Raw genomic sequence first — 21,934 nt, 5'->3', positions numbered from 1 at the left:
AGCAATCATCTCACGTAGCCAAACTCTGAACAATGGAGGAGATGGTGATTTCCAGGCTCTAAGAATAAGTCTTTTAGCTACAATCATGCCAAACATTAAGGCATTCTGAAGAGGACGTCTGAGTGCCAATGAGGTTAGGGAGCAGCCTAGCACTGCAAGTACACCATCCGGCTCTAATTTTAAGTCATAAATCCTGTTATATATATTAAATATCTCTAGAACAAAGAGCAGTGGAGATAAACAGCAACCCTGCCTAGTCCCCCGGTGAAGTAGAAACGGGTGTGATCTATCAAAATTTGTCAGTACCGATGATCTTGGCCGTGCATAAAGCATACGTACCAAAGTTGTGAAATTACTACCAAAGCCAAATTTCTCAAGTGTAGCAAACAGGTATTTCCACTCAATTTGATCAAAAGCTTGTTGTGCATCTAATGAAATAACAGCTGAATTTGGAGGATTTGTTCCATACAGTACATTCAATAGACGACGGGTATTAGAGAAAGCAAATCTATCTGGGATAAACCCAGTTTGATCGTGTTGAATTAAAGTGCCCAAAAATTTATTAAGGCGTGAAGACAAGACTTTTGCAATGATTTTTTGATCACAGTTTAATAAACTAAGTGGGTGATATGAAGTCACATTGGTGGGGTCTCTGTCCTTCTTAGGGAGAAGACAAACGTGGGCCTCATATATGCTATCAGGGAAAGAGCCCCGTGCAATGGAGCAGTTCACCATTCTGAGTAAAAGTGGAGCGATTATATCAATGTGGGCTTTATAAAATTCTATATTGAACCCATCCGGTCCGCAGGCTTTACCGCTAGGGAAAGAAAGGATAGCAGCTTTGACTTCTGTGATGCTGAAGTCAGCTTCAAGCGCTTGGGTGGCAGAATCTGTGAGGGTTGGAATACTCAGAGAGTTAAGAAAGCAAAAAAGCTCAGAGTCAGTGGCGTTCGATTTAGAAGAGTACACTGTGCTGAAAAACTCAACAAATCTGTCATTAATCAGCTTAGGATCAGTAATTAATTCACCGGTAGAGGAGGCAATTTTGTGTATGGTGCGATGGGCTTGCACATCTTTTAATTGTCTGGCAAGTAATTTATGGGGTTTATCTCCCAACTCAAAGTGTCTTTGTTTCAATTTAATAATATCGCTTCCGACTTGGAAGCGATATTGGAAATATGATTGTATTCAAGTTTTAGTTTTAGAATAGCATTAGATATGTCCTCAGTATCAGATTGGCGAAGTGCCTCCTCTAATGTTGATAATTCAGACTCAATTTGGGACAGACGATTTAATCTAGTTCTTTTCGAAAATGTTTGAAAGGAGATGATCTTGCCACGCAATACTGCCTTAAATGATTCCCAAAGAGTAGAATCAGAGACCTCACCGTTGTCGTTGTGTTTTAAGAAATCTGAAATCTCAGTGGAAACATAAGTGGAGAAAGTTTTGTCTGACAGAAGGGTAGAATTGAATTTCCAATTGAAAATTCGAGGCTGTAAATTAAAATTTATTTTCATGGTAAGTGGAGCATGTTCAGAAATCAAGATTTGATGATAAGCAGAGCTAATAATACTGGGTAATAGCCTAGAATCTGTAACAAAGTAATCTATTCTGGTAAAGCTACGATGTACAGGTGAAAAAAAGGAATATTGCCTGTCATCTGGATGCTGAAGCCTCCAAACGTCTACCATGTTGTGTGATTCTACCAGATTGTTCAAAACTGCCATGGATCTAGTAGTGGGGGCTATTTTTGTAGATGATCTATCCAAAACAGGATCAAAATAGCAGTTAAAATCGCCACCAATTATTATATTAGACATATTATATTCAGAAATTAGGTCAAATATTTTGGAAAAGAAGTCAGGACAGTCAAAATTAGGGGCATAGATATTTAGCAAAACCAGTGGAAAAGAGTTAATCGACCCAGAGACCAACACAAATCTCCCACCCGGATCAGTAACGACGGATCCAAATATAAATGGAGTGGTTTTCCGTATGAGTATAGCAACACCTCTGGCCTTAGATGTGAAAGTGGACTGGTAGACCTGCGACACCCAGTTTGCTCTTAAACGTCTCTGTTCATTGGAGTGAATATGAGTTTCCTGAAGAAAAATGATATCAGATGATAAATGCTTGCAGACGATAAAGGACATGTTCCTAAACCAGTAACATTGTTACCCCGCATCTAAACGAGAGGTGGTATGACATATGGACTGGTGAAAAAGAATACACACGACTGGCATAAAAAACGGTTAAAACAAAAAGAAACCCCCCAAAAAGAAAAAGGCCGCAAAAAAGAACAAGAACCACTGCAGCCCATCCCAGCGTGCATTAAGGGGACTGCCGGGAAGAGGAGCACAAAAAAACAAAGAAGAAAAAGAGAAAAAAACATCCTGCGGATACGGCAGCTCCGCACCAGACTCCATTAATCAAAACAATAATTACACCCATAAATCGACTGATTGGATAAAAAAAAGACGCCAACATATAACATGACTTGTGTATAACCAAAGTTAAATATAAACGTTCTCAGTACTTCACGATAGAGAAAAGTTATAAGACATCGTAGCAAAAGAAAAAAAAAATGATAGAAAACTATCACCACCGAAGCATTCAAAAAATGATTGAACAAATCGCGACTCTCACTATAGGAAGAGAAGAGTGAGAATGTTCAACAATACAGCCACATCAACAGCATGAACAAATATATTACCAGGTCATGATTACAGTGAGTCCACAAACCGTTCAATGATTGTCGAGATGACTGTGTTACCTGAGGAGCATCAAAGACCAGTGACAAAATCTGGAAAACTGGAGCTGAGACAACGTGTTTCTTGAGAGAGTCAAATGTTTCCTGAGCAGTGGAGTTCCACTGAACATCTATTGTGGGTGGCTGAAATTCCAGATGAAACAGAAATAAAAAATTTTCAAAACCAAGTGTGGACACTGACCATACATACAACTCAGACCACACAGTGTTCTTGTTATGGGTTTCTTTTTCTTTTATTCCGTTTGCACACTGTTTTCGTTTTGGCACCAATGTTCTGTTGGACTCTCGTATCCCATCACAGCTCCCAGCGTCACTAAAAAGGGAAAAACCTAATTACTACAAATGAGCTGCAGCTGCTCCATCAGCATCCCTGGCATTGCCCCTTGAGCCTGTTGCACCACCTCTCCCCCTCCTAAAGATCACACACCACCACAGACACCAATCAATACTGGGGTTAAAAGTACTAAGACAGGGATGACCAAAGACCAAGGTAGTGTGAGATGCTTCAAACACAAATAAACTGATCTGCTTGATATGCTTGCCAGATGGTGACAGTGATAAAAGTTGTGTTTTCTCCAGCGCTTGGAGAGAATTTGTGAAGTTCTTGAGAGAGAACTTAGCTGGAACCATAAGTCTGTGTAGGGAACAATCACGGTTTCTTTTGAACACGATTTGCTGTTAGGCTCCACCTTTTGGATTAACCAGGTGTCATGGATTGCTGTATGCAGGAGACGAGGACCCAAACGCAGGTCTCTTAGACTACGTTCACACTGCAGGTCTTAAGATAAGATAAGATAAGATAAGATAACCTTTATTAGTCCCATGCGTGTGAAATTTGTTAATACTTAATGCCCAATTCCAATTTTTTGATCAAATCCGATTTTTTTCTCTGTTTGTTCACACTACAGATAAAATGTGACAGCAAACACGATAGTGTGAACCCTCAAAGCGGCCTGCATGTGCAAAAGAAGACATCAAACACAACGCGTTCTGTTTAGACCCAGACCAAACAATATTGTTTGACTGATGGCCCTTAATATAAAGACTTGTTTCGGACTTTAAGTTCCCAATTTTGCTTTAAGTTATAAAGTTATTTTGTTATTTATATATGGCCTAATAATTATCCTTATTGCTGTTTTAGAGAGGAGCGGTGCTTCAAAGGATAGTTGCAGATTTCTGTCAGAATCTGCAGATTATACAGTACAAATAAAATGTTCACGTTTCTCCAACGTTGTCTTCCCAACAGTTTCACTAACATCTACACGGGATGGCCAGGAAGCGTTTACGATGTCTTCTCGGGTGCTTCTCCAGTGCTGATAATTGGCGTCTGTCTTGTGTCAGTGACGTAAAAGACGGATTTAATGTGACATGACCGTTCAAACAGCAGTCGCTTTCTATAACATCAGATATGTATCGGATTCAGTACCACATACGAAAGTGACCCAGGTCGGATTTGAAAATATCGGATTTGTGCTGTTCAAACTGTCATACCATGATCGGATATGGGTCGCATAGGGTCAAAAAAATCAGATTTGATGCGCTTTCGCCTGCAGTGTGAACGTAGCCAAAGAGGCAAACATGAAGTCAAAACACCTTTAATGCTGAACTCTTAAGTAACAAAGCCAAAGATACAAAAATAAACTTTCGCAGGCAGGCAGAAAGAACACACAGCAGGAGCGGGTGAACCAACGCTAACGACGGGACACTGACACAGAGAAACACAGGCCTTAAATACACACTGGGATAACGAGGGCACGAGACACAGAAGGAGAGCACAGCTGGGACTAATCAAAGCTGACGAGACAAGGGGAAGCAAAACCAGACACACTACACACAGGACAGAGACTATCAAAGTAAAACAGGAAAAACAAAAACAGGTATGCACAGACACGAGCTTGACACAAGACCTAAAACATAGCAAAAGGGAGGGAACACACAGGCAGACAGAGGAAGCAAAGAACCAAAACCCTAAGAACTCAAAGTCTAAACCCAAATACATAATCAGAATAAACCAGAACATGATATCATAATAATGATAAACACAAAACGCTGGGTCAAATGACCCAGGACCCTGACAACAGGCAAGAATCAATAAAATGTTCTTTCTTTCCACAATATAATGAGAGATGGGTTCGGCCGAGCTGCATAGACTGGATATCACGTTCCTCAAGCTCATTTCTACCAAGTTCTTCTGGGGCATTTTGTCAAAAAGAAAACAAAAAACCACTATGCAAAAGTTAGTTATGTTTCCTCCTGTGCTCCCAAATGTGGTCATTCATCCCAATACACATTAATTGATCCATCTTGTGAGCCCAGGAGATTCTTTGCAGCAAGTTTACTTTTTAATTCATTACATAAGCCATGTAGAAAAGCTCCACAGAGGGCCTTCTGTTCCCACCAAATGTTCCTCAGCCAACATCCAAAAATCAACACAAACCCTCCCCTTCTTATCTAACTCACTTGAGAAGGCTTCAGGTGTGGGCAAGGCCCTTTCTGGCATTTCTTCGTCCTGTGGTGATCACCAGGGAATCTGTGCAGGAACAACAAGGTAAAAAATTCACAACAGGTAAGCAGAACAAAACAACGACGAACAGAACCACCTTCACTAACAGTTGTCAGTTCAACAATCCAGCAAAGACTAAATGCAAACCACTAGCTTAAGTAGTGGCAGGAGAGGGAGAGGAGATAAAAATAGGTGAACTAGTTTACTTCATCCGCCTCAGTCCTGCCCCTGAAACAGAAGGACAAGGTTAAGTACAGTAATTTTTGCCATCTTACTATACCAAAATAAACAACAGTCCATCATTATTTCAAGACATTAATCTTGGTAGATGTAGAAAATTCTCCAAATAAAAACTGACTTTGATGAGAACAATACCACTGAAGGGCTAAGTCTCACCTCTGCTGTCAAAAAGAAGTTCATTACAGTTAGGAGTCTCAGAATTTACACCTCCTGTCATTAGAAGTTATATCAGTGCTTCGAGTATCCTAAGTGGAAATGTTCACTTTTTTATAGGGTCTTCGCTGTGGGGAGTAGATTTCATCACAGTGGATGTCTTTCTAAAAGTGCTGTAACTAAGTTTAAGAATATAATTCACCCACTGTTATCATTTCCAATGCCCTGTGCCAGCATAGAGCAGAGCAGTTACCTGAACGCTACTCCAACAGAGATCGATTATCTTGTTAATAATTTTACCTCCTCACTACATTTGACTCTGGATACTGTAGCTCCTGTAAAAAGAGAGCCTCAGATCAGAAGTACTTGATTCCCTAGTATAACTCTCAAAAACCTAGCTTAAAGCTGGTAACTCGTAAGCTGGAGAGGAAATGGCGTAAAACAAATTTAGAAGATCATCATTTAGCCTGGAGAAATAGTTTGCTGCTTTATAAGATGGCCCTCTGGAAAGCTAGAACATCTTACTATTGATCACTGATTGAATAAAATAACCAACCTTCCTCCAAATCATCAACGCCTTTCAGACCTCATTTGTACAAGACTGCTCAAGGAAGTCCTGCCATTGATTAAAGCTTCAATCTTAAATATGATCAACCAATATTCTATGTACCACAGGCCTTCAAGCTGGTAATAGTTAAACCTTTACTTAAAAAGCCATCTCTTGACCCTATTGGTCTTAGCTAATTACAGGCCAATCTCCAACCTTCCTTTCATATCAGAAATTCTTGAAAGAGTAGTTGTCAAACAGCTAACAGATCATCTGCAGAGGAATGGCTTATTTGAAGAGTTTCAGTCAGGTTTCATAGCTCATCACAGCACAGAAACAGCTTTAGTGAAGGTTACAAATGATCTTATGGCCTCTGACAGAGGACTCATGTCTGTGTTAGACCTCAGTGGAGCATTCGATACTGTCGACCATAATATTCTATTAGAGCGATTAGAGCATGCTGTAGGTATTCCAGGTACTGCACTGTGGTGATTTGTATTATATCTATCTAATAGACTCCAATTTGTTCATGTAAATGAACAATCCTCTTCACACACTACGGTTAATTATGGAGTTCCACAGGGTTTAGTGCTAGGACCAATTCTGTTTACATTATACACGCTTCCTTTTGGCAGTATCATCAGAAGGCATAGTATACATTTTCACTGCTATGCAGAGGATACCCAACTTTATCCATCCATGAAGCCAGATAACTCACACCAATTAGTTAAATTGCAGGAATGTCTTAAAGACATAAAGACCTGGATGACCTCTAATTTTCTGCTTCTAAATTAAGATAAAACTGAGGTTACTGTACTGAAAATCTTCGAAAACTGGTATCCAGATTCCTACTCTGGATGGCATTACCTTGGCCTCCAGTAACACTGTGATTAACCTTGGAGTCATTTTTGACCAGGATATGCCCTTCAATGCACATATTAGACAAATATGTAGGACTGCTTTCTTCCATTTGCGCAATATCTCTAAAATTAGAAATATATAGTAACATATCACCCCATTAGAGCACTTCGCTCTTGCACTGCAGGTTTACTTGTTGTTTCTAGAGTATTTAAAAGTAGAATGGGAGGGAGAGCCTTCAGTTTTCAGGCCCCTCTTCTGTGGAACCAGCTTCCAGTTTGAATTCAGGAGACAGACACTATCTCTACTTTTAAGATTAGGCTTAAAACTTTCATTTTTGCTAAAGCATATAGTTAGGGCTGGATCAGGTGACCCTGTACACTTACTTAGTTACACTGCAATAGGCGTAGGCTCCTGGGGGATTCCCATGATGCACTGAGTATTTCTTCTTCAGTCACCTTTCTCACTCAACATGTGTTAGTAGACCTCTCTGCATTGAGTCATACTTGTTATTAATCTCTGGCTCTCTTCCACAGCATGTCTTTTATCCTGTCTTCCTTTTCTCACCGCAACTGGTTGTGGCAGATGGCTGCCCCTCCCTGAGCCTGTTTCTGCCGGAGGTTTCTTCCTGTTAAAAGGGAGTTTTTCCTTCCCACTGTCGCCAAAGTGCTTGCTCATAGGAGGTCATATGATTGTTGGGTTTTTCTCTGTAATTGATATTGAAAGGTCTACCTTACAATATAAAGCGCCTTGAGGCAGCTGATGTTGTGATTTGGCACTGTACGAATAAAATTGAATTGAATTGAATTTGTGAATTGTTCCTTCTTGCTTTAAACCTGCACAGAAAACAATATTGAAAGAGACCAATACAAATAAAACAAGTTAGAAAAATAAAAATAATAAAGAGACCAGGGGAATTTTATATATTTGAGTTTGGTATGTCCACATTTAAATTTTTTGGTTTTGGCCTTTATGCAGAGAAGGTGGACAAATATCTGTATCTGTGTTCCCACTGTGAAACAGGAAACATAAGTCAGTATGAGTGGGGGTGGGGTAACTTTGCATTTGGTGCTACTGAGAATGGCACAGGAAAACAATGTTTTGCTGTGTGAACTTGATCGGACAATAAACAGCACGTCTGAGGAATGCATCACAATGCTAGATCAGATGATTTTGCCTCCACCCAAATGCGATGATTTGGGATGAAGTCAAGCAGAAAATTAAGAAAAAGTAGCCAGTGTCATTTCACAGTTTTGTTGTGTTAACTACACTATAGTACACTTTTACTACAGTGGACAGAGGGCTCCTTAGTTCTAACATTTCTAACTTACATGTGGATTAATTTTATTATTGCACTAGCCAATAAATATTATACCTTAAGTTTTCCTTAAAAACTGTTGATAGGAAACTTCTATGAAACAGTTTATTAATCAAGAAAATGAAAGCTTTAGTCTTTCAGATTCCTTCTCTCTGTGTGTTGAGGTCTGCAGTTGCATGAAGAACTGTTTGTCACTGTGGTTTTCTTGTAAGAGATACTGGGCCAAATGTTGTGGGTTTCACTGTCATATTGCTCGGTAACTTCTTTCTGTGAGCTACTTCTACTGAATACATTTGACTTAAACTAAAGTAAACAACTTCAATTAAGCAAAATGCAAGTATTAAAAAGCAAGTATTTTCTAAGCACGGCACATTTTTAAAAGTTTTTAAATGCACTGAACTTTTAGCTTTTTTTGATAAAACTTAAAAACAATATAAAATAATGATAGTAAAACATAACACATAAGAGCACCCTCAAAAAAAAAAAGGTTTTCTATTCTCTGGAGTTATGAGATCACTATGTTTAGTTGTTAAAAGCCTTTGAGTTTAAGTTACTTATGTTCCAGTTTTTTGTTATTGCTTGCTTTCATATCTGTTCTCTTTTTTGTGTTTAGTCTGTGTTTTGTCTCCCCAGTCTTTCATGTAATTTCATGCCTGTTTTCCCTCTGTCCACATGTCAAGCTCACTTGTCCTTGTATGAGTCTCAGTGTGCATGTCACTTCCTGTTTTATTTTTGTGGCGGGGCGTGGTCTGCAGGGCCGTGCAGGGCAGGCAGGCACACTTGCACAGCATCGGCAATCATGCCCCGCCCTACTTAAATATGGGACTGGGTCCTGAGTGGTCTTGGTGTTGGTGATGTGCATAGAATCATAAAAATGTACAGAACACAACTGGGTCTGCCATGCATTTTTACAGTGGTGCCGAAACCCAGGAGGGGAGACATGGCAGACCCAGGATTGGGCCAGCAGAGGGAGGAGCTGGCGAGAATGGTGGCTAAGCTAGCGGCCACAGAAGCGGGAGCAGGCGCCGGTGACACACTGTCGGCAGGAAGAACTGCAGGACGAGACCAAGCGCCACCTAAGATGAATGGCGGAGATGGCAATGCTGCTCCAGGCCTGGGCAACCCCGCCGCCGCCATCCCCACCAGAATGTGCAGCCGTAGGTGAAGGACGAGGTGCGCAGGAGTCTGCACCTGCCGGAGAAGGAGGAGCACCCGGGCGAAGGGCTGCTGCAGCCGGGAGCGGTGGAGGAGCCGCTCAAGCTGGAGGCAGTGGACGAGGCGCACGGGGTCCACAACGACCGGAGGAAGAGGAGCCGCTCCGGGAAGGGATGTTCCAGCCGGGAGTGGTGGAGGAGCCGCTCCAGCCGGGAGTGGGGGAGGGGTGGTTGAGCAGCTGTGCGAGGAGACGGAGGTCCCTGGGCCAGGCATCCTGCACAGCCAGAGCTGGAGGAGGAGGAGGGGGATGGCCCCGCTAAGCCGGAGGTCGGCGGGCTGGCCAGTCCAGCCTCGCCGCCATCAGTCGATTTGCACGAATGACGTCTGCCCAGCCACCGGCTCCAGTTTGCAAGATGGGAGGGGAGTAGGTTCGGCCGGATGGCTCCCCGGCTTCAATCAGGCGATGGGGGTGTGGGCAGGCGGGCACACCTGTACGGCATCGGCAGTCATGGGAAAATATGGGACTGGGTCCTGAGTGGTGTTGGTGGTGTTGGTGTTGGTGATGTGCATAGAATAATAAAAATGTACAGAACACAACTGGGTCTGCCGTGCATATTTACAATTTTATTTTGACAGTCCCTCTTCTCATGGGTGTTATGTTCAGTTTTACTTCCCCTGTTTCGTTAGTGATATTTGCTCCAGCTTAGTTTTCACCTGTTGTCCAACCTCTTGTATGTATTTAAGTCCTCCGTTTCCCTGTGTTCCATGTTACGTTGTCGTTGTTTCTCCTTAAGTGTGTGCTCCTGTGCAGTCAATTATCAATTTCAATTTAGTCTGAGTTTTCTGTGATTGTATATTTTGTTTCAGTTTCCATGTCTTTGTCTGTAATTTGTGTCTGCGAAATGCCAGCTACACATCAACACTTGACAGATGTAGGAACAACACCCGTTCTAAGGGGGTGCTAATTGAAGATGGAGAGTATTCATCATTTCTGTGCCTTAATCTGTACATCAGTAAATACAGAAGCGTTTTTTCTACTAGACCTCAGTGATGTATGAATATAAGAGGTTAAGAGAGCTATTTTTTAATGGTTGAGCTAAGTCTGACAAACTCAGCCCCATATTAATTCCCTTACGATGCTTATTTTTCACATTTCTCTGATTTGTCTAGACCAGCTAATGTTGTATGAATACACCTTGTGAAACACCATGTTGTACATGTAAATGTGAATAAATATTTGGACTAGGTTCTAATCTTTCAGTTTATGAAGTGTAGCAAGTCTTGGGCTACACTGATACTACTGAAACACTGTTTTGACGTTGTGCAGACATCTTTACTACTATCTCCAATAGTTGATTCTGTTGATCTTTTCAGTGGGAGAAACATTTCGTCACTCATCCAGGTGACTTCTTTAGTCTCAGCTGACTGCAGGTTTCCCCAGTCTTATAACCAGTACATGTGCATAATGAATGAAATCAGCCCACTGAAGGAAAAATGGACTGGGAGGTCAGTTCCTTCATCATGATTATGCAAATTCTCATGACCATTGATCAACAACCACTGATCAGAGACCACTGATCAATGGCCATGAGTACCATTCACAGAGAGTTTGGGAATGGCTACAATCACAGCATTGTAAGATGGTGAAAGATGTACCCTTAGGCCCCCTCCTCTATTCTCAACCCGCAGCATCTTCTTTGCATTTGGTGCTACTGAGAATGGCACAGGAAAACAATGTTTTGCTGTGTCTGTGAAGATTCTCAGTCATCCAGGTCATCGTAGTCGAAGGAGTTTGCAAAGAAAAAAGCGTCTGGACTTCTTTAAGTTGCTTGAAGACGTTTCACCTCTCATCCGAGAAGCTTCTTCAGTTCTAAGGTCAAATGGCCGAGAGTCCCAGATTTAAACCCAGTGGGAGTATCCCCCCAAGGAGGGACAAAGGACCCCCTGGTGATCCTCTAATCACATGCGCCAAGGTGTGAAAGCGGGTGTGGGACCTAATCAGCCAGGGTTTCGGGTGAGCCCATTGTGAAACCTGGCCCCACCTTGTCATGTGAATTCCTGAGGTCAGATGGCCCAGGATGTGAGTGGGCGTTAAGGCGTCTGGGGAGGGAACTCAAAACTGGATTATAAATGGCAGACAGTTGGTGTCGTAAACCACCGCCTCTGTTCAAAGATGGTCGCTCACTGTCGCTTTGCTGTGTGAACTTGATCGGACAATAAACAGCACATCTGAGGAATGCATCACAATGCTAGATCAGATGATTTTGCCTCCACCCAAATGCGAGGCAAAATCGCATTTGGGTAGAGTTGTCCGAGAGATGTTTGTTTCTGTGGTTTTCCTGTGAGCATGCTGTTCACTACATGGTCTATATAATGGTTGCGGTTTGTGAATTTTTATCTTGTGACATCTTTGAGCTGCACAGGGCACAGCCATGATGCATTTATACAGCCGTATTTTGCATATTACTGTGACGGGCGGAAGAAGAAGTAGTTCCTACCAATCATTTAGATGATCCCGATAATATTGATACTTCCCACTGTGTTACTGTTAAAAACTACAAATTTACCCAAAATTGCTAAAATATCTACATCTTAATATGAGAATAGATTCTAGAACATAAATATCTGGTATCTGACGAAACTGATTTTTCAGTATCGATCTGCACACCACCAGCATTCACAACACCATAACATGAGGTGGTTGAAAGTGGTCAGGGTGCCGAGCTAGTGGAATGGAAGGTTGAGAAAATGGTACAAACTGTATGGAGTGGAGAAGGCCTTCTTTTCTTTAGTGGTCCTTTGAAAGCATAACTAAAAGTGCCTTGAGGCAACTGTTTTGTGATTTGGCGCTATATAAATAAAATTGAATTGAACTGAATTGAATTAAATAACTGCTGCCTCCAGGCTTGCTGGGCAGTGGTAGCAGACCCACTCTGTCGTCCTTGCTCCCCTTCCACAAACTACTCTAAGCAGTAGTTCCCCCTTTCAATAGCCCTGGCTGAAGCCACCTGGCCACCATGTCCCTGAATATTTGGCCATAGGCAAAGGTATGATCCTTCCTTCTTGTCAATAATGCCAGTACCAACACTGGCATTAGTAATGGATCGAAATGAGTGCAATAGGATTGATACTTCAGTTTTTTCTCACTTCTAAGTTCAGTAAGTTGATCTCCATGATCAGAAAGTAGAAGATGTCTGTACAAACATCACTCCCCTCATGCAGGCACACTTTGCTCCGCCCCCTCCTCAATGCTCTGCTGTATTTAGAGGTTCTGCTGTCACCTGACTCAATAGCACTGAGCAGAGTGATTCAGGCTGCAGTGAGTAATAAAAGACAAATGAGTAGAGGTACACTGCAAACAGCATCTTACAAAGAAATTCTCTACTTTGAAACACCACCAACTCATATACAGACATAAAAAAACACAAAAAGAAAAAGCTTTAGCCTGGAACAAACAGCAAAAGAAACAAAGAGAGGAGGAAGGAAATCCCTCAGAGAGACCTAGACCACCAGCACAGAGACAGAGATCACTGTCGCAGTCCTTTCAAATAGGCAAAGAATAACCACATATCGCTTATATACGGTAAGAGCAATGTTTCAGTCATGAAGTATTGTTTGCTGGTTTTTCAGCTTGTTAGTGGCCATCATAGTTGTTACTTCAGCAGAATAATTACCTATAGACTATTTTCAGGTATTCAAATTCACCCTACTTAACCATATAAAATAAATTCCTTTTTTGAACTGAAAAAATATGCGTCAAACATGCACTATGAATAAATTATATCTGAATTTAATATTGTTTTTGTATTGATTCTATTTTATTTATATAGAATATTTAAAAACACAGAAAAAAAGCTGACCCAAAGTACTTTAAAGACAGGCACATTTACAGTCAAGGTCTCCAAAAAACCTAATTTTGAAGTACATGAAAAGCTGAAAGGTCTGTTTTATTGTGTTAAAAAAATGTTACGAAAAATATGTAATGGTGATTTAGAGCCCATCCATCCATCCATCCATTCGCTTCCGCTTATCCTTTTCAGGGTCGCGGGGGGCGCTGGAGCCTATCCCAGCTGTCATAGGGCGAGAGGCGGGGTACACCCTGGACAGGTCGCCAGTCTGCCGCAGGGCCAACACACAGGGACAGACAATCATTCACACTCACACCTAGTGACAATTTCGATTATCCAATTAACCTATCCCCACAAGCTGCATGTCTTTGGACGGTGGGAGGAAGCCGGAGTGCCCGGAGGGAACCCACGCAAACACGGGGAGAACATGCAAACTCCACACAGAAAGACCCCGGCCTGATGTTGGAATTGAACTCAGGACCTTCTTGCTGTGCGGCAACAGTGCTAACCACCGTGCCACCGTGCTGCCCCTTTGGACGGTGGGAGGAAGCTGGAGTGCCCGGAGGGAACCCACGCAAACACGGGGAGAACATGCAAACTCCACACAGAAAGACCCTGGCCTGATGGTGGAATTGAACTCAGGACCTTCTTGCTGTGCGGCAACAGTGCTAACCACCGTGCCACCGTGCTGCCCGATTTAGAGCCCATTATCCCATATTTGCAAACTGATGAGGATTAATCTCATAAGTCATGACAAAACACTCTTAAGAAAAACCCAATCCCAGGTAAGCCAAAGAAAATGGATGGAGATGAATGGATGGAGACTGAGCCATCTATTGCACGTGGGTAGGCATGCAAGAGTAACTGGTCAACCCAGTATAACGGCAAAACATCTAACAGACACACCAGTTTGTTCATGTTGGCCTAAAATAAAATATTTCCCTCTGCTGTTATTGCAGCTTAATGCAACTTATTGCAGCTTCTGCACGCATGTACATTTCACATTTTTGAGAGGCAAAGCATCAAATGGACACGGTGGACCGGCGTGTCTGTTACAGGCTTTGCCGTGATATTGGGCTGAACTGGTTCACATGATAATAGTTCCTGTATCATACTAAAGAGAATTTTCTAGTTTAATTTTTTACACTTAGTCAAGAGTTGTACTGTCTTCTGGTCTGACTGTCACTTTCAGCACTAATCCACTGATTAAGTAGATTTAACAAAATTAACATAATAATTGTATCCTTAATTAACCTGCTCATTATCTAAAGGTGAAAGTTCCTGCTAATATTCAACAAAGACTTATTCAAATGACCACTTGGAGTCACTTCACATAAAAAAGTATAACTGTATGTCTTCATAAATTGTTTGCCCTAAAGACCCATCAGTCTGTTCTTTAGGGGAGGACAGTGGCTCAACTGTGGCCTGTGTGTTCACAGCTATGCATTTGCACACATACAGGTGTGATCTGCTCAGCAACCACTGCTGAGCTGTTGTTCTAAAACAATCCGCTCCCACACATGTGTGGCTCAGTGTTGGCAACATTTTAATGAGAACCAATCTGCCTGTCAGTTTGAAGTGTGACTCGGTGTGACACATTAAACTGTTATAGCTGCATGACTCAGTAGAGTTATTAAAGAGATGTTCAGAAACCTGTTCATTTTCCAAATGAATGTGTGAACAGGCAAGTATCTTGTGAAGAAAGTTTACATGAAAAAAAAATGTCAGCTCCGAGTCAAAAAAAAATTCTGTGCTTACTTTTTTTCTTTCATTTTCACTCAGTCAATAAGTCAGTGGATGTTTACTTAGGGCTAGTGTGATAAAGACAGTGATGTGATTTTGGGTGCATACCAAGTGTACAAAACGAGCTAAAAAAAAGCTAAAAACAAAAAAAGATTTAATACAGCGATACAGATATCTACTCTGCAAAGTCCCCCAGAAAAGGTCTTAAGGTCAACAGTGTGCAGCGTGAAGTCTGAATGTTGCATTCAGTTGTCCGAGAGATGTTTGTTTCTGTGGTTTTCCTGTGAGCATGCTGTTCACTACATGGTCTACATAATGGTTGCGGTTTGTGAATTTTTATCTTGTGACATCTTTGAGATGCACAGGCACAGTTTAAAGTTGAAGTGGAAATTCAAAGTGCAGTTCTCTGAAATCAATAATGACTGCTGCTATAACTTCCAAAATACTAACCCTCTAGAGTTTGCCTCCTGACTACCTAAAAGTAAACAAAAACATAGCAAATACCAATTTAATTATAAATATTCAAAAATTCACACAATATAACTAAGAAAAACACAAATAAATGTGGATTTTTAGGTCACTCTCTTCTAAGTCGCTGTATATGCAACCTATCTATCACTCACTTGGCCGATAGTCTGATTTCTCAGACCTTTAATCTAGTTTGGTGCTCAGTTCAAATAAAATAATTATAGTAGGTGATTTAAATACCATATACACGTTGAAAATAAAAGCCTTGACACTGGACATTGTGGCACCTCTGAAAAAGAAAACCAATCAGAGAAGCTTGTTGCTTTCTCACAAAGGCACACCTTAAAGCAGATAACTTATAAGCTAGAGAGAAAATGGTGTTGCACTAATGCTGAAGATCTTCATTTGGCCTGGAATATAGTTTACTACTTAAAAAAACAAACAAACAAACAACAACAACCCCAAAAGGTTGATTCTGTTCATCTGGACGTGGCGTTTTCAGTGGGAGAAACATTTCGTCACTCATCCAAGTGACTTCTTCAGTCTCAGCTGACTGCAGGTTTCCCCAGCATTATAAACTGTCATGGTCCCCGTGTCTTGCCGGCTGACCCTGTGCTAGGCGACGTTTTGTTTTTGTTTTTGCGTGTGCGCTCTCTCTCTCTCCTCTGCTGGGGCGGTGCTCATTACAGGCTCTCGCCTCTGGCCCACGCACCTGTGTTCAATCTTCACACCTGCCATTGGTCTTCAGTAATCCTGAGCTCTATTTAAGATGGCGGTTCTACACTACTCGTCGCTGGATTGTTGAGTAATCCGCGTCAGTCACTCATTGTTAGAAATCTAAACCTGTGCATTGTTTCTGAACCTGTTTCTAATTGAACCTTCTGTGTATATAGATTTACCCTGGACCTGCCCTTGTAACTCTGAGAGTCCCGCGAGTGAGGAGTGGCATGAGTGTGAGTGGCTGCAAAGGAAAGCGGAGAGGAATTCCGAGAAGAGAGGAGTGTGTGTGTGGACCCCCTTCCTGTGCCTGAGTCCATTTAAGAACTCTGACATAAACAGTACATCGTACTTGGCTCTAAATTAGTTTTCAAAACGTTTATTGCTTAAAAATGCTCAAAACAGTGTCAGGGATATATCATTTTGCAGAGTTAACACATTACAGTCTACATTTTAAATATTTAAATCAGTTTACAGCTCACTGATAAAAGTCAAATCTAATTACTATTTACTATTCAGATGGAAAATAAATGAAAAAAGAAGTGTCATTATTTCATTTTAAACTTTTGAATGAGATATTGTTGGATTTAGGCCCCAGAGGTAATGATGGCAGAACAGGTGCAAGTCTGAACTATAGCTTTGCTCTCCGTGTATCCTGGTGGATTTCCACTGTACCAAAATGTATCTTCATCCTGTGAAGGGACATTTGTTCTTCACAATCATGATCATTTTGACTTCCTGTAAGTCTTTATCGGGACTGTAAGTCTTTTCTGTATGTCTATCCTTTTGATCCCGGTTGTTTTCTACGTTGCCTAATTATATTTACCACTTACCCCTACCCTCTGGGTTGTAACAGTTAGGGTGAGTCATAATTTTAATAGTGCTTCCCACTGTGCTGCATCCTCAGCTTATCATCTTGTTTTGTACCTGAATCCCTAATAGGACCAGTGGATGCATTTCTTTGTTAAATTGATTTACATTTTTCTGTATAATCAGTAAAGTTGCTTGTAACAGTTCTTGTACTCGACATTTTCGACTGTTCGATTTGTTTTTAATGTATTCAACATTTTAGCATTTACAGATGTTTTAAAATTAAAATGGTGATCCTGACTATTACTAATTGTAAAAATCCACATGTGGAAAACAATTTCAGCTGAGTGCTTTGATTCTTTGATTCCTGTTGATTTATTGGTCATACAGGTTTTCTGTTTTCAAAAAATAAAGAGCAAAACAACATATATAGAGATCTTACTGACAGATACAATATATCTAAGGCTGAGTCACAGTTATTTTGTGAAACTGGCTTGAGATCCAGCAGGCCTTGCCAGTAATCTTTTTTTGTATAATATTAGTCTGTGAGGATGTGTATGATCAATAAATAATGAAGGCACAAATGTTTACTAGTTGTTGTATATGTAGTTTAAGGTTGATCTAACCTCATGATGCTCATCATCCAGTTCATCACCACAGTAAATGGTGGTCAATGTCTCACCACAGCAGAGACATTGAGCTGTTAGCTGTTAGCATGCGTCCGTACTACCTGCCCCAGGAATTCTTGCATGTTATCGCGTTAACAGCGTATGTCCCCCCCTCAGCCAACGCGGATGCAGCCTGTGACTCTCTCCACTCTGTGGTCAGCAGACTGCAAACACAATCTCCGAGAGCCCTTCTCATAATATCAGGGGACTTTAATCATGCCTCACTGAACTCCACACTGCCCACCTTCATCCAGTATGTGACCTGCCCAACCAGAGACAATAAAACACTGGACTTACTGTATGCCAATGCTGAAGAGGCATACAGTTCATCACCTCTCCCTCCCCTGGGCAGATCTGATCACAACCTGGTGCACCTTGTCCCTGTGTATGAGCCCTTAGTGCGCAGGGAGCCACCAGCCACCCGCACAGTACAGAGATGGTCGGAGGAGAGCGAGGAGGCTCTTAAGGATTGTTTTGAGTCGACTGTGTGGGAGGTGATCTGTGACGACCACGGAGAGGACATCGACAGCCTTACTACATGCATTACTGACTATATTAATTTCTGTGTGGATAACACCGTACCTACCAGAACTCTACGGTGTTTCTCCAACAACAAACCTTGGATTACCCCAGAAATTAAAGCTGTCCTCAAGCAGAAGAGGAGGGCCTTCAAATCCAGAGACAAGGAGGAGTTGAAAAGGGTGCAGAGAGAGCTGAGGGGGCTGATAAGGAATGGGAAGGACAGCTACAGGCAGAAGATGGAGAACCAGCTTCAGCAAAATAACGTTGGTGAAGTCTGGAGAGGCCTCAGAACCATCTCTGGCCACAAATATCAGAACTCTCTGCCTGGGAGGGATGTGAGGTGGGCAGATTAACTGAATCATTTCTTTAATAGCCATGAGGCAGTCTCCAACATCGGCTGCAGACTCACCCACCCCCACTGTTGCTGTTCCACCTCTGACACCTCAGACACTTCACACCTCCTCTACTCACCCTGCTCACTCCTCCCCACCCCCAACAACAGCATCCAATACACAATCAACACAAGGCTCCAGCCTGTCTCTCTCAACCACCCAGGTTAGGAGGGAACTGAGGAGGATTAATGGCAAGAAGGCAGCGGGCCCAGATGGCATCAGCTCGAGGGTCGTCAGGTCCTGCGCGGACCAACTGTGTGGGGTGATCGAGCACCTCTTCAACCTGAGCCTGAGGCTGGGAAGAGTCCCACAGCTCTGGAAAACCTCCTGTGTTGTTCCAGTGCCAAAGACTTCATGCCCCAAGGACCTCAACAGCTACAGGCCAGTGGCTCTGACATCCCACCTGATGAAGACCCTGGAGCGGCTGGTCCTGGCTCAGCTTCGGCGCCTGGTGAGCTCATCACTGGACCCACTTCAGTTTGCCTACCAGCCTGGCATTGGAGCGGATGATGCCGTCATTCACCTCCTACATCGCTCCCTCTCTCACCTGGAGACCGCTGGGAGCACTGTGAGAATCATGTTCTTTGATTTCTCCAGTGCCTTCAACACTATTCTTCCCTCGGTTCTGAAGGAAAAGCTGGAGAACTCTGGAGTGGACCATCACCTCACTACCTGGATTTTGGACTACCTCACTGACCGACCACAGTATGTGAGGACTCAGGGCTGTGTGTCGGACAGGGTTGTCTGCAGTACGGGGGCCCCACAGGGAACGGTTCTGGCTCCGTTCCTCTTCACCATCTACACTGCAGACTTCTCCCACAACTCCACCCAGTGCTTCCTGCAGAAGTTCTCTGATGACTCTGCAATAGTCGGCCTCATCACTGATGGGGACGACAAGGAGTACAGAGGACTGACTCAAGACTTTGTGGTCTGGTGCCAGCTGAACTACCTCCAGATCAATGCCAGTAAAACCAAGGAGCTGATGGTAGACTTCCGCAGGCGCAAGCATCCTCCACTGCAACCACTGAACATCCAAGGTATGGACATCGAGGCTGTGGACAGCTACAGGTACCTTGGTGTTCATCTGAACAACAAACTGGACTGGACTCATAAGTCAGATGCCCTCTACAGGAAAGGGCAGAGCAGGGAGGGAAGGGACTGAACAGGCTGACTCGAAGGGCCAGCTCTGTTCTGGGATGCCCTCTGGACCCAGTGGAGGTGGTGAGTGACAGGAGAATGGCGGCTAAGCTGTCATCCCTGTTGGACAACATCTCCCACCCCATGCAGGAGACTCTGACAGCACTGAGCAGCTCCTTCAGTGGGAGACTGCGGCACCCACGGTGTGGGACGGAGAGATTTCACAGGTCTTTCCTCCCCACTGCTGTCAGACTCCACAATAAAGACTTTTGCAGCTGATCAAACCCACAAACCCACACATGTGCAATAAGACTGCTATATGTGCAATTCTTCTTCTGACGAAGTTGTATTCCTGTATTTTCCTACTCAGTTGTATATAGTATTTGTATTTCCATTTTATTCTATTGTATATATTATTCTATTCTATTTTTTTCTATTGTATATAGTATTTTATTTTATTTTATTGTATTTTATTGCTTTCCAGTTTTCTCTAATTTCTGCTACATAACTTTGCACTTTGCTGTAACAAAACAAATTTCCCACCTGTGGGACTAATAAAGGTCATCTTATCTTATCTTATCTTATCTTAAATTCTTGTAGCCAATATAATTCTCCACTGGCTACAAGAGCACTCTCACATACTATTGATGCCATAGTCATAGTGAAATACCTTAATTTTTTTAAGTACTTACTGATAAGAATCTTACTTGTGACATCTCCATATCTGTGCACAAATGTGATATTGCTGGGAGTTGCTTCATTCACTAACTGGATCAGTTCAGTTCTACAGTAATAGAGGCCTTCGTCTGAATAAGGAATCTCAACATGGAAGTAATATAGAGAATTCACTGAAATTGTTTGGTCGCTGGGGTGTTTAACTTAGTTTTCTTCTATTTCTAGGTCACATGAAGGTTAATTTTCATGGGCACAATTTCTGAACCTCACAGTAAATTCTTTTTAAAGTCACAATGCAGAGTGATGTTTTCTCCTAATCTCACCATCAAATCCACCACTGATCCAGAAATCTAAACAACTCCTGAATGTGGCCAATGTTCAAAATCATACCAAATGGTTGTAATTGATGAATACAGGAACTGATCTGTATTTTTAAATAGAATCAAAAGAATAGTTTAATGTTTAAAATATTAACAAAATATTAAGTAAAGGAAGAACAAGGACAAAGTAAAGTTTGTCCATGCTTGATGATGACCAACAGTTATAAGAGACTAAAACTGGTCCGATGTCATGAACGTTTCCAGACATCGGACCAGTCTGGGCAGACATTTCCATTAAAGGAAATTTAAGTTGTGATCGGCTCGTTGAAGGATACTGGTGATTATGCGATGGTCTACATGTAAAGAATAAAGCTTTCCAAAGATTTTGATTTACAAAATTTATAACTACACACATCATTTTGACTAAATGATGGAAAGGATGGAAAAAAAAGTTTTATGCAGATCCATCCATGCAACCATGAATCCAGGCACTTAAAGATTTGGAGCAATAAAAAGCTATAGCAGACCAATACAGTGTGACAAAAACTAGAATGTCTAGATCTTGAATGTGTGAGTCACCCTTTTCTGCCTGAAAATCATAGTCTCAAACATAGGATGGAAACTTTCATTCTTGCTGCTTGGCAATAGGCAGCAATGCTGCAGTGCTATGTGGAAATCAGTGATTTGGTATTTTTATAAGTGACCACAATCTGCATTGTTCAGCTAACCAGTCACATGTGGTTTCAAGGTTTCTGTATGTGCAAAAAATACATTGTGTATCCACCTATCCAGTAGAATTGAAAGTGGAATTTTGAAATGTGAACGAAACTGTCTTCTTTAAAGATTCTTCAAAGTAGGTATTTTCTTTGATGAATAAAAGGCATACAACAGGAAAATGTTGGGCGTAAAATGATTTCTAAAAAGACAAAAACTGTCCAGCAACACAAAAATAAAGAACAGTCCACCATTATTTCAATACTGCAGTCTCAGTCAGTCTTTCCAGATGAAAATGACTCCAGTGAATATGACTCTGCGGCAGAAAGGGCAAGTCTGTTTGTGTGTGTGGGTGTGGGGTGGGTAGGTGGCTTTG

The 21,934-nt window shown here is 42.0% G+C and overlaps 1 long non-coding RNA gene across 2 annotated transcripts; it reads left to right on the top strand.

Moving 5' to 3' along the window:
- Nucleotides 1-12,824: 12,824 nt before the first annotated feature.
- Nucleotides 12,825-17,740, top strand: LOC109202427 (uncharacterized). 2 transcript variants are annotated; one of them, XR_003220297.1, is made up of 2 exons: nucleotides 12,825-13,127; nucleotides 16,497-17,740. It is a non-coding gene; the product is annotated as an uncharacterized LOC109202427 (long non-coding RNA). The 2 variants fall into 2 exon arrangements; XR_002062346.2 differs by lacking the exon at nucleotides 12,825-13,127 and adding an exon at nucleotides 13,964-16,417.
- Nucleotides 17,741-21,934: the final 4,194 nt, after the last annotated feature.

This window comes from Oreochromis niloticus, linkage group LG6 (assembly GCF_001858045.2).
Source record: "Oreochromis niloticus isolate F11D_XX linkage group LG6, O_niloticus_UMD_NMBU, whole genome shotgun sequence".
Taxonomy (NCBI): domain Eukaryota; kingdom Metazoa; phylum Chordata; class Actinopteri; order Cichliformes; family Cichlidae; genus Oreochromis; species Oreochromis niloticus.
The sequence above is the reverse complement of the archived record's forward strand: the minus strand, read 5'-3'. Positions and strand labels throughout refer to the sequence as shown.